Source organism: Netta rufina, assembly GCF_964035555.1.
Source record: "Netta rufina genome assembly, chromosome: 11".
Lineage (NCBI taxonomy): Eukaryota > Metazoa > Chordata > Aves > Anseriformes > Anatidae > Netta > Netta rufina.
This window is the reverse complement of record NC_140134.1, coordinates 987620-1002217: the sequence shown is the minus strand read 5'-3', so window position 1 is coordinate 1002217 and position 14598 is coordinate 987620.

Genomic DNA, 14598 nt, shown 5'->3' with positions numbered 1-14598 from the left:
TAACCATAAACAGAAAATAAATAAATAAATAAATAAATTGTTTATGTCCTTGCTTAGAAAACTTATTAATGTTAATTAGTGTGATCCCTCAGACCACTGCTCTCAGGTACAGGTCTGGCAGAAGACCACATATTCTGTAGCATATAAAAACTACACACAACCAACAAATAAATGTTTGTTCCAGATAAGGGTAATGAATTAGGTCAGGTTGGAATTGGTGATCAAGAACAGCTGCACATCTAGGTTATTTCTTGAAACAGCATGGAAGCTTTCTACAGGATTTTTGTTTTTTTAATCAAACTTGAAAATGGAATAATTTATTGTAGCTAGGTTACTTTTAAAGCTTTCTCTGCAGCATTGGCATAGTACCCAAAGATGACACAACAGTGAAGTCCCATACTACTTGTAATTACAACAAAATTAAACATGCATATAAATAGGATTTCCAGTTTTTTAGTCATTAAGTGATTTAGTGGCGTGAACATTTGGAATACCTAATGTAACCTCTATTTCTACATACACTGCAAGTTTTAAACTAAGAAATACAGTTAGTTGGAAAAAAGAAGTGGGTAGAGGGTAGCATCCAAATTAAACCCCATTCTTCCTCATTCTGTATCATAAAACACCAAAAGGAGTGCTTTGATGGCCACGAATTTTTCATCTGAATAAGAAGTTTAAAAAAAAATAATCCACTGAACCTTCTTTTGCTTGGGAATAAACTATCACTTTATATACACTGTGCATCTTCATTCATTTCAGACACAAACATTTTGAATAGTGATAATTTACTCTCTGGTTTTCCATCTCATAATTATAGGTCTCTCAGAACATTTTTTTTCTCAAGGTTGGAACTAATAAACTATGTTTATCATTCAAATTTTAAAATAATTATATGAAATCATGTAGACAGGAAAATGCATGCTGCTCTGATTTCTTTAATATATTATATACTGATGGCTTTATAGGGTGGAATTTCATAAGCATGATTACTGTAATTAGAAGAAATTACAGAAGAAATAAAGAAGGAATAAAGCAGTTTAATTTTTTACCTTTTGTAAACAAGCCTGCAAAATTATTTTGTATTGTATTTTAATTACATTTTCTTTGCAAATAGTGTTTTTGGTCCTCTAGTTTCTACTGTACCTTATTTTGTCCACTTTTGGACAATGGAGCTGTTAGTTAATCTGAGCTGTTAGCTAATCTGAGCCCAGTTCTCCGTGTCTTTATTATGGCTGTTATGCAGTGGTCTATTTGCATCAGTATTTGCATGCTAAGTCCCATTTCACTTCCTCATACTTAAATTTGAAAACAGTAATTGATGAAGCAGCATTTCAGAGATTACCATGTGGATATAAACAACTTAAATCTTTTAGATATATATACCCTATTGTATATAACTCTGATTTTAAATGGTGTTTTATTACCAGGCACTGTAAAAATGTAGGTGACTTTTAGAACGACATCAAATCTACTATCATCAAGCGACTATTCTATTAATGTTCAATCTATTCACACAGATCAAACTTGAAGACTGTTTAATACATCACTGTGATTATGGGCTGTTCACAGCACATAAATGTGGTATGCTGTTAGAAAATAAAACAATCATCAAATAAAATCTGTATGCAAAAAAAAAAAAAAAAGTTTAAAATTATGTTTCATCATGTTTTCCCAATCTGAAAAAAAAAAATATATCACAAAAAAGTATTTAAATTTATGAATGTGTATGGATGCATAAACTGATTATTAAAATATTAGATACAGTGGATGAAACACAAAACCTGCTAAAATCAAATTTTCCACTAAGTTCCAAGGATCTAAAATTGCACAAATGATTTTAATAATACAATGGCAGAAATAGAGTAAATAATTTAAGTTCATATGAGACTTCTTGTCTGTAAGGGCATTTCTTCAAAGATTGAAAAGAAGGCACATTGTTTTAGTGATTCTGAAGAAAGGGATTTGTGGATGTAAAAGGAAAAAAAAATCTTGACTTGACAACATAAATATAAAGGGGCTCAGCTACTTGTAAGAAAAGTATTTAATAAAAATGAAACAGAACAAGGAAATAAACAGAATACATGATTCAAAAAAAATCTTTTTCTACTCATATGCTGGCATGACAAATTCAGTTCGTTTCTGTGAAACTAATTTCTTTTGTTTTTGAATGAAAGCTTTAAAAGAGCTAATTCTTGTATTTGGATAAGTTACAGAAACAAAGGTAGTAAATGGCATACAACAGAAATCGCAAGAACTCTTTAAAATAGCTGCAAATGAATATATTTTTCTAAAAGCAATCTGATCATGAGACACTCTCAGCAAAAAAAAAAAAAAAAAAAAAAAAAAAAATCTATCCTATAATTTTACAAGCTCTATTAGCTGTAATTTAAACATGAATAAACAATTGTCATTTTATTAGATTGTCTACTTTTTGCATTCTTGAATACCAATCAGTTAATAGCCCATTAAATTTCATTTTTAAATAAACTAAAAATCTCAGTTGAAACTTTACAGCAGGAAGGATTGTAATACTGTTGGATAGAGGAAAACAATGGATGCGTTGGGCTATATAAGCCCTGATCCATAGCAAAATAAATACTTCTCTAAGACTGGAATTTTCTGCTGACATTTTTGAGTTACCCACGACTTGAGAGGTTAAGAATGTGAGAGCTCAAAACATTATCTGTCTACTATTATTGTAAACGTTAAACTTTGAGGCATTAAAACTGTATGCAGAAACAAACTTGTTTTTATAAGTCCAATGTTTCTGAACATAGACCTTTAGTTTTATAGTGTAGACAAGATATCAACAATTCTACACACTGTATAATGTCATTCAAATGCAAAAATGTGTTAAAAAAATCTTACAGAACTGATCTTTTAAATTTATTTTTAAATTTATTTAAAAGAGCCATGAGTCAACATTGTGCTCTGAACAAGGTCCAGCAGATGGCACACACAGAAAATTTATTCATACAACAAGAACAAATCCACATATTAGCAAAGTCCCTGATGATGTACAAAAGCTAAAAGCCAGACTTCTATGGTCTTATTCAGCTACTAAACGCTGCTATAGGAAGAGGTGGAGTCCTTCCAAAGTCGTTGAAAACATACAGGTGGAGACAAAACTAACCACCAATAATGTGGACAGAGCTTACTAGGATTATTCCAATTAGTACTGCCATTAGAGCATTATTTTCACATATCAGCTTTTACTAAAACTGTTCTCCCAGTCTGCCTAAGTGGAATCTATATGCATCATTTGGCATCAAGGTTGATAGAAACCTGCTTAGTAAGTTCCAAAATGATTTCTGAGAAATTGCAGGTGTCTGTTGGAGTTTTAAACATAATTCTGCCTAACTGAATTTGATGTCTTCATACTACTTCCCTTTCCCTTAATTTGATGTTTTTATACGCTATTTTACTCTGTTGCTTGGTTAATTTAATTTAGTGCCTCTATGGCATTCTTCCATAGTCCACAGTATAAAAGGAATCTCTAAAGAAACAGAGTCTATGAAGGAAAGTTGATTTTTGTGTATTGATTGATCCTTCAATAAGTAATGCAGGTCCTAACACTTCATATGGCCTCACCGTGCTTATACAAATAGTTACAAGCTTATCAGTCCAAGAACTCACCAGATCTTCATAACTCTTTATTCTTTAAACAATTGCTGGACAAAATCAAGATCAGTGAACTCAGCTGCAAAAAAGGATACATTTGGCACAATATGCACAAGCTGCCTGATTAGCACTGAAAATACCTCCCATAGGATTTCAACCATTTCATTCCTTCTTAGTTTTAGAAGAGCTGATTAGCATCTCACTCAATGCCTTATAAACGTATCTTTACCTTATAATGATATGGAGATGGAGCTGAATCTCATTCTCCGTTTATCAGTCATTGAAAGATTCTTGGCAAGTCATAAAGATGAAAGATTCTTGGCATATCATAACAGCTGTATTCAGAAACTGCACCTTCTAACACCTGTAAGCATATTTGTACTTATATTCCCCCTTATTCACTCCAGCAAACATTAGAAGAAACTATTATTCAACACTGAAAAAATATAACAGAGACATGAGAACATTATAAATCAGTATTACTATAATATTAAGTATGGTGCTAACTGCATTAAGAAAATTGCCACTTACTTCCATTTCAGAAAGCACATAATTAAATTTTATAAAAGGATTAGATCCAGCTATGGCATGAATCCTAAAGCAGCTGCAAATGGATCTTTCTGTGTTCGATGTGAACAGAAACATTTTCAAATGAAATTTCATCAGCTCCAAAGTATAAGTAAAATTGAAATTATATTCATTGATCTCATCTTCCTTCTTTCAAGAAGGATAATGCAAAGAAGATAGATTCATACCACAGAAATGTTATCATTCCATTATATTATTTCACCTTAGGGTTTCAACGCACACTCTGAGTATCAATTAAGTCTCCAAGACAGAACTAACTTGCTAAATGCTCTCCAGAGAAAAATTATAATAAAAAACAATAGACTAGGTAACTCAAAAGCTAAATGCTCAAGGACCTTAGCTTTGTCACTTAGCTGACAAATTTTGGTCAAAAAGTTTGACCAAAGGACACTGGGACCATAACCCAAAACATTGTCATGAGATCATAGAATCATTTAGGTTGGAAAAGACAGTGACATTTGCAACTCACAGAACAAGGAATTTTATACAGGCTACATAAAGATATATTCCCTAGTGAGTAGTGCCTCCTGAGCTTGCTCTGTGCTCTTTGGAGACCACACTTGTCCTCAAAAGCCCTGTGGAAGAGCTGGAGTTTAAGAAGACCCATGCTCTGAAATTTAGCTGTCATCACTAACACTAGGATCCAAGTACAGATAACAGTGTAACTGTATTTCATGGAAGAATTGGTAATGATGCAGTAATGACGTGTAGGAATAGTCTCCAAACATTATAATCTATTGGAGGCCCAAGTTTGCAATGTTCTTTAAGTTACGAAGCTAAAGATTATCAACTTGTGAGCTTCTCAAAGCATACTACTAGACCTGTTCAAATTTAAATAATAATAATAATAATAAAATTATGAAATATTCTGTTTGAAGTTTGCTAACATTAATCTATTTTCACACTTCTTTATCGGGTGGTGGGGCAGGAAGAGATACTTATCTCTGAGTATTCAAGGAATTCTCTGTAGAATAGAGCATAGGGACAGAACATGAACAGAGCAATAGAAGATTAAACCAATCCAAAATGCTGTTTCAGCATTTTTGCTTCTGAAAAGGCTGATTAATTAGCATGGTGTATTTGTGTCACCACAGTCTTTCAAACAAAATACCACAGACAGGACTTGGATCAGAGTAAAAACCCATAATGAATATTATTGCAATTGAGCCTTCACAAGTCCAATAACTGTTTATATACAAGTCCACAGTTTGAAAAGGCAAAAAATAAACTGAAGTGTGACATTTATTCACCAAGGCTTTTTAGCACTTGCAGTTTATAGCTGTTGATTTCGATATCCTGAGCAAATCTAATGAACTGTGAGGTACAAATCCCACTGACTGCATAAATGCTATGGTTTCTTCTGAGAACAAGGAAAACTTAATTCTAAAAATATTTTAGAGTTCAAAAAAAATAAGTTAGCAAAGGCATAATTTTATTCTAATATTAGAAATAAACAGCAATACTTATGTACAGCCTAAATTCTAGAGCAAGTTTTCCTTCAGCCTGTTACCTAGTTTATGCTTAACCCCATCTGCAAAGCAGTGTCATTATTGCTTTCCGTAGTATTTTAATTCCGAAATCTTAATGCTGTACTTTGTGCAATCTGTTTTTGCGCACCAACTCCAAACATTTTCTAATACTTTTGCAATGAGTATTCCATTGTAATACATATTTTACTATTTTATAGCTACTTCCTATTTGCAGATTTGTTGTGCTATTTCATTACACTAATTATCTATTCTTCTGTAGCATTCTGAAACTTTACATTTACTTATCCACCCAATTTTCAGTAACATTACAAAGAAATACAGTTACGACAGCTTAACTGATTTATGAAGAAAGACAGTTTACAGAGCAGTATTATGCTGCATACTACGTAACATTTAGTCTTTGATCTCTTCTAAGTTCCATGTAGAAATCCTGTATCATAATTATTGCATTTTACATACATTTTTTTCACTAGTAAATATCTGAAGTAACACGACTGCTGTACTGGAGCTCTCCAAAGCAGTGTGTTTTTATAGCATAAAAGTACATGAAACCAAAGGTTTTAATGCATGCTTTGAGATAAACATGAAGTCACATGAAAGATGCAAGGCCTGTTGGCATAGGTTAAAAGAGTGTAGAATCAAAAATCAAATTTGTTAAAGTTCCAATAATAAGACAATATATTTCACCAAGGAAATTTTCACCTAACTGACTGGATATGACCTCAGCTGGCTAAGCTGTTCAGGAAGACTTCTTTTAACAGTTAAACAGTTCGCTCTTGAATTCCTTTTTTTAAAAAAATCTATTAAATTAGTTTTCTTGAATAATTTTCTTCAGACATGTTAAATAAGTTGTAGAAAAAAATTTACAGAATTCAGAGAGCTATTTCATAAATATTCAGGATCAATAAGTGTTATATGTTGAAATAATTTATTATTTATTACTAAATAATTTTGGTTATTAAAACTATTTAAAAAAATAGAAGATTAACTAGGCAGTCAAATGAGGAAGGGCTAACTAGCTGACCTGAAAAATGCAAACCCATACACAGTAATTGCTAACTTCTACCAGCTCATGCTAACATTTTTTAAAATGACTGCCTTGGACCTTTTAATAATGAGTACTGGAATGGATGCATGCATTAATATCACCCTCTACAGTAGTATTCCATTATTTTCTTATTATTTCTATATAGCAACATTGCTTGCATGCAAGCTATACAAGGAATTACTTTTTTTTTTTTTTTTTTTACAAATACTCTTAATTGAAAATGTTTGCTAAACTAAACAAAACTACATATATTCTCCAGCTCATTAAACAACAGCATGAGTTGAATTAATTTAACACCTAAAATAAGTTTCCTTGCAGTTTGGGGAGTGGGGCATAGCGGAGAGAAATGTTACATTCCATTTGTGCAGAACAGCAGTCCTATTCTCCAGAGTCATTGGGCTTTATGATAATCTCAGCCTTTTTAGGAAGCAAAGCTTTCCAATTCATTTTTGCATAAAAACATTTAAAAGGAAGCACAAGGTCTCTCCCTCTCTCTTTTTTTTTTTTTTTTTTTATTAAGATGCAACATTTATAGTTTAAATTTTCATTATTTGATGCATTATATTTTGAAGAGGGAAAACAGAAAACAAGACTGATTTTGCATTGCTCTAATGTAGTAATATCACATGTTGTACCTCATTCATTTCCAGTTGCTGGTATGTTAGAAGAAAAATATCTCTGGTTTTTGAATGGGATAAAGAGTTTAAAATAAATAAATAAATAAATAAATAAATAAATTCATGCTATCATAATCTTCATAACAGAAGTACAGCAGCCAGCCTATGGACAAAGCAGGAACCATTGTTGTAAAGTACAACACCAACTCAAACCCACAGATCTAATCATCAATAAAACACATTTTGAATTCAGTGTCAAGATAGGCTTTGAAGAAAAAAAGTCACTCACATTTTAAATGAAAAAAAAAGTAACATTAGACCATAGCATTTACCATAGGTACAGAAAAACACATAGGATCCCTTTATAGTCTGCAAGCATGGAATGCTACATGAATCTGCATTTCTTTATTTTTCTCTATTTTTATTTTACTTTTTCCTCTAAGGAGTTAAAACCTTGCCTTACTAAGAAATTCCTTTTCTTTGCATGCCATCATATGTTTGAATACATGTAGTAAATCGAACTGCTTATTTGCAGCCATCTCCTTCTGCTCATGCGCCAGAATTGTATCTTTCAGTATTAACTATTTTACATGAAAGACATCTTGCTGTTCTCATGACTTTTCTGCTAGATTAATCTTCTTTTCACCTTTGCAACTGCTATTAGCTGAGAATAAACAGTGAGCTAATTTTACATGAGACATCCAGTTCCAAGGAACGTCTAAACCATCTGGAATGGATGTGAGAGGATTCTTGACACTCAGTTTTATTAGGCTCCCACAAGGTCCTGAATTATTCTTTTTTTTGCAGAATAGCAATGTGACGGTATACCACAGCAAGATTTTCTGCATCAAAGCTCATTTCCCCCAGCATTATTGTGTTGTACTATGAGGTATATGACCTACTTTGTTTATTTCACTTTATCTGGTCAGCCTGTTAATGCCACTACAGGATAAGTAGGCTACTGTTAAAACAAAATGATGTAGTGTCATTTCCTGCCAGGTAAAAATGAAAATACCTCACATTGGCAGTCTCAGTGTCCCTCAAGAAATAAAGGAAGTTAAACGTAGGTCAGTTAAATAAATATCCCATCATAACAAACTAATGCTATTACTATCAAACTACCAAGTCTGATCCATTAGTTCTTTTAAAAGACCTGAATAATTGGGTGGTGGAAGCATCCAATTCCACAGTTAACTATTTTTTCTGCTATCATTTGGAGTCACATTTTAAATTATTTTCTTCCAGCATCTCTACATCTTGATTACAGGCTGATCAGTAGTAACAGATATTTTAAAAGAACACTAGGAACAGGGATACTTTTATCTTCGTCCTTTTAGAGCCTAGACTGATCTATACATGTAGTTCTACTGTTATGGTCTAGCACAAAGTGATTCACAAAAATATCTATTAAAAGACCAATCCTCAATCCACACAATATTCTAAAGACGTTTACGTAATAAATAGTCCAAACTAGAGATCAGATTTAGTAACATCATCAGATTTTCTTGTCTTTTGCTATTACAGAATACACCAACCATGACAACTGAATGCCATTCAATAGTAGAGCAGTATGTCAGGTTCCTGCTTTCCAAAATGTTTTCCACTGGGGGAGGAGGGAAGAGAATCCTTTTACGTTATACTAAAAACAAAACAAACAAACAAAAAAGTGGAAATCATTTCAATGGAAAAAGCAGCTTCACTTTCACTTCATACGATCCTTATATCACTTTATATTTCATTGCCATGCCTGTATGTTTCCAATAAAGACTGGAGAACTAATTATGCTTTTAGCTGAACAGAAAAAAAAAAAAAAAAAAAAATGTTACCTGAAACATAATCCTAAGTAAAAGCAAAAGCTTACAAAAACTAGCTTTAGTAGTACAACCAGAGATCATAAATTCCATCTCTAATGACCCTTGTTCTTTGTAATTGAATACTGCTGACTACAGGACTTACATGAAGCCCCTTGAAGGCAAAGGAAGGTTTTTCTTTCATGCACTTTAGCTCAAGCTTTTTACGTTTTATAAAAATTAAAAAAGACTGATCAGAGACAGGGTAAATTAAAAATGGAAAAACATATCAGACTGAAGACATTTAGAAATCTGAATCCTTCCTGCACTACCAAAAGCTGTTTAAAAAGCCTGAACAAAATTCCACCATCACCACTGTGTTGTTTGCAGAAGCAGGCACCTTAACATCATTTACTCCAGGAGTCAGTTGCTCTCCTGAAGCTCCCTGTCAGTTTCAAGAACCAGCACTCTAACTTTCATCAGGATCTTTTCCTATTTCACACATGCTGTTGATGTAGAAACCTGAGGGTCTACTGCTTTATGTCCCATCTACATTTTGCTTTGTTCAAGTCAGCTAGCTGCCTGGACACAATGGCTGGCTTTAACAGTACTAGGAAGTCTTGTGGAGTGTCCTCTTTCCTCTCTTATCAAAGTGCTCCCTTTTGCCTCTCTGATATTGCAGTTCTTAAAACTAGGTATCACATAGGGCATATTATACTGATCTCAAAGTCAGATTGCAATTGGAGCTATTACATCACCACAGCAAGCTTTGAAATATTCTTTTATCAAGATTACAGATGTCCTTTACGAGTCCTATTGGAACAACATGGCCTAATGGTCCTACAAAACAATGAAACAAAAGAAATTCCTTCTCTCCTGACTGCCTGTTCCTACTCCATCTCCATCTCTTGAGAAGTTATTATGGATTGTGCTTTTCATTTAAGTTGGTATATGACTATTCAAAAATCTTTTGTCTTGCATCAAACCTCAGATGCTTGCCCCATCTCAGCAACAAGTAATAAGTGACTACATTTCACATAATTCTCCACAGTGTTTCACTCAAACTAGATGTAGAATTCTATAGAATCCAGTAGACAAGACAAACAAAATAAATAGAATTCACTGATTAGACTACGGAAATTCTTGATGAATCACATACAGTAGTCAATAGGATCTCTCTCTCTGCCACCTCTATTACCATATTTGTCATAACATAGAATTATTTTGCCTTAAAGTTGAAGGAACTTTTAGTAGTGGGGAATAATTTTTTTTCCGTCAAATACTATACTTTATTAAAAAAAAAAAATCAGACCCTTTATTGCACATAAGTGATAAACTCCAATGCATACCTTACTAAAGTCAAAGTTTTACTGAATTATAACGAATCAGACCATTAATCCACTGCATTTTGATTGAAATTAAAGGCTTATTGAAACGGTATTTTATTTTTAGTGGGAATTTTATGCATTTGGCATTTTTGCTCTTTCAAAACTCCCATACTATATTACCAAATCACTGTTGTACTCTCTTTCTTCCCAGCATTATATACTTCCCACTACTCTGTAAGGTTTCAGTATTTTTTTTCATAATACAATTGTATTATGTTTTAATCTATTTTATGTCTATATTAAGGTTGTTTCTAAGGATTAAACAGGGAGTTGATATATATTTAGTTACTTGCTGTACTTCCACTGCTCAGTAGATATCAAAGTACTGCAGCTGTATTCACTGCAGCTGAAATTATGTACAATACATGGATCAGACTAATATTTCAGTAGAGGTTTTTCTGGGAGTAAAAACGAGAGGATTTTCCTCGTCCAAGTCCTTCACTAATGCATGTTCATATCATCTTATAATAATCTATAAAATCACTACAAAATAATAATGAATAGGACTTAAAACAAGTATATATTATATAATAGCATTCTAGACTTGGGGTTATTCTCACGCTGTTCAAGGTCATAGCTGGCCATTAACCACATTTGCAGCAAGGGCACTTTACTGAGCCCAGGTCCTTTTCTACAAGGCAGCTCTCCAGCTGGGCAGCCCCCAGCCTATACTGGTGCATGAGGTTATTCCTTCCCACGTGCATGACTTGGCACTTCCCCCCTTGTTGACTTTCATAAACATAAGGTATCCCTCAGAGGAAGCAGATGCCTTGAGGAACAAAGCTTGGCTGCAGACAAATGTTGACAAGAAGGGGGAACCTTAGAAGCATTTGACTTAGTACAGAACACCCACCCCGCACCATGAGACCCCGCAGTAAGTCTCACGAAGACCTTTACCATTCTCAGATCTTTAACTGTTTCTATTGTAACAAATTCTTTTAAATCATTGTGTTAATTGACTAATACTTAAATACTGACTAAGAGCTGTTAAAAATCATACAATCTAATCTTGTTATTTACCATAAAAAGTATATAATAAAGCCTTAATTACTGCTTTATTAAAGTTGTGTAAAATCAATTTTGCAACAGACTCGAGGGGTAAATCACATGTGCATTAGATATATGCTGCTCAGCCATGCCTATCTTTTAGTTAGCCTGAATCTGTCCTTTCCCAAGCCCTATTCAACAACACTTTACCTAAGACTCAAATGCAATTAAAACCTATTTTAGGAAGGAAGAACAACTAATACTTGGCACTCACAAAAGGAATCATAATTTTGGAAGGACTGGAGGGTAAAACTCCAACAAACTTTGTTATAAAAACAAAATCTTTATAAGGTCAATTTTAAAATATAAAATCTTTAAATTACATTCCTGAATAATCTACTTAAAGGTATTTGTTGTTTGGTCAGTCATCACAACACAGTCACCATGGCATTTTCCTGCCTACCAAATACAGTTGAAATACCAGATTCTCAGACTAATTTCTAGTTAGACAATCCATGAAGTAGAAGACAAACTGTATAATTCTGATATCCTAGACTGTTATAGGTAAAGAAGAATTTATTATGAAGTGCCAAATTAAACACACTTTCTTGACCTGCAAGTCCAAAAGGGCTGATACGCAACAATTACTTTGATATAGAGGCCAGAAACATTAAATCAACTCTCGTTACCTACTGGGCAGCAAAGTAACTGGTCAGCTGGGAGTAATTCAGCAACTTATATACATATTTTATTAATTCACCTGAAAAAATGAAACTCATATGAAAGACTTCCTGCATTTCAGAGACAGCTCTGACCTGAGAGCAGTCATTGGTTTGTTGCTTCTCCATCCACAAATGCACATGCTTACACATGCACATCAGATCAACCAGTTGACAAAGATCTACACATAAAAAAGAAGAAAGGACTTATTTTGGCAACTCTTCTTATGCACTGTGTTGTGACACTGCTGCCTTGGAATAAGCCAAGAAGAAGAGATTTAGATGATAAATATACAGTATGGATTTATTTCTGATCTCTGAAGAAGATGAAAACCTGTAGATTTACAAAGCTATTATGTGTAATACTACTCACAATTTTTTCCGGGACTGGATACAGTGGACTTGATTTGATCCTGTTTTCTCTTCTTTCTTAAAACAGAACAGGCCAAACATGAAATCACTTTTCTGATCTTCCAAGCCTTATTGGGTTCAAACAATTTAATTAAGATAAAACATTAGTGACAGACTAATGTCCCGGGGAAAGATCAAAGTAACACTGTTCTGGAACTGGCCCTGGGATTACATTGCATCCTTTCATACAATGCATTTAGGCAATTGACGGTTGTGCTTCAAAGATTAAAAGTGATCAAAATTCAATGGCAATTATGCAAAGAACACGGATCAGAAAATGAAACTCTGCTACAGGATAAAAATGAACACATTAATTGAGTTTTGTTTTTTGTTGTTGTTTTGTTTTGTTTTTGTTAACCTGTTTCTATTTTTAGTGTTATTTTCTTCTCTGTTCATTAATGGAGGGGAGAGGAGGGAATGTCAGTATCCAAACTTGAGCCCCTGTATGTAGAACAGAGTTTCCATTGCTGCATGTTAGAAAACTGGATGATAATTTTTTCCAGTTTTATTTAGACTTTGCCGTGGGACACCTGTTCTTGTGTGCTGTATTATATTATTAACACTTTCTGAATACTTTTACAGGACAATCATTTTGAAACAATGTTCCTGCTTTAACTTAAGTATTCTACAATGTGTCTTTTAATAATTAAAAATACCAGCACAACCCTCTCCCTTCATTACAGTACCAGCTTGTTGTCGACGGAAGGAAGACACAGACACTCAATATGAGTGAACAATGAACTTCAACTTTAATGGATAGCTCAGTCGCCTTTTATCTAGTTTGAACATAATCAACTCATACATATTGCAAAAACTAAGCTCAGGATTGGCTAACATTTCCCGCTCTTTTCAGGTAGTTCCTCCTTCTTTTAGCCACCGTCCCGCCTTAGGGACTGTCCCCATCGCTCAAGGGCATCGTGTCCTTGAGCCTGATTGGCTCTCAGCCAGCTGTGTACGTGCCAGACTCATGTGAGTTGAGTACGGTACTTCACTAGCCCATTGCCTCTTAACTGCCCAACATCCACGTGTCCTATTTCACTTAACCATTCCTCCACACCAGCTGGGTTTCTATTTCTAAATTGAGGATGTAAGAAAAAAACAGATGTAGTGCTATACTAGCTGCAGTGACAAACTTAGGTACTTAACAGTCTGTTACGCAGAACAAATAGGAAATACTTGCTCCCTGCTAACTCCCTGGAATTAGTGAGTGATAAATGGGATCCAGTTCCAAAACATTCCAGATATTTTCTTTTAAGAGCCAACACCCATTTGCAGCACTATTTCCTATGGCAAAATCAGCACTTGTTCTCCATTTTTTACAAAAGGGAGATTGGCCAAGGGTGGAATCAATCATTGCTTTTCCACTCAAATTTCAATGAGTATATGTATTTGAGGCTGAACTTTGGAGAGCTTTTATTTGAAGCTTTGAAATTAACACTGTAAAGACAAGCTTATCGTTTAATCTATCATACACCATTAAGTCAATGTAACATTGTATTTGTAGAGCTGGTTGGGAATTCCTAATAAAATATTTTTTCATCTGGAAATGCCATTTGCTGAAACTGAACATCTTCCCCAGAAGCTATTTTCTGCCAAGAAAGTATCCACAGGCCAACAGCATTATTTGACGGAAGGGAGAGACTGATCCCAAAAGTAAGATTGGTTTATTTAAAGCTGTTCTTTCTGTTGGCAGAAACTTAGGTTGAAGCCTCTACTTTAATGAACATTTCCATTCTGTTTTATTTCACAGTTTAGGGGAGAGAGAAAAAAAAAAAAAATAATAACACAAATTGTGTTAAAATTTAAATCATGGTTAAAAAAAAAAAAAAAAAAAAAAAAAAAAAAAGAGCAGCTTAACCAGATTCCTAAATGTTACTATAAAACTACAAGCATAATTCACTGATGAAATCTAGAAGAATTGCATTAGTAGCTGAAACCC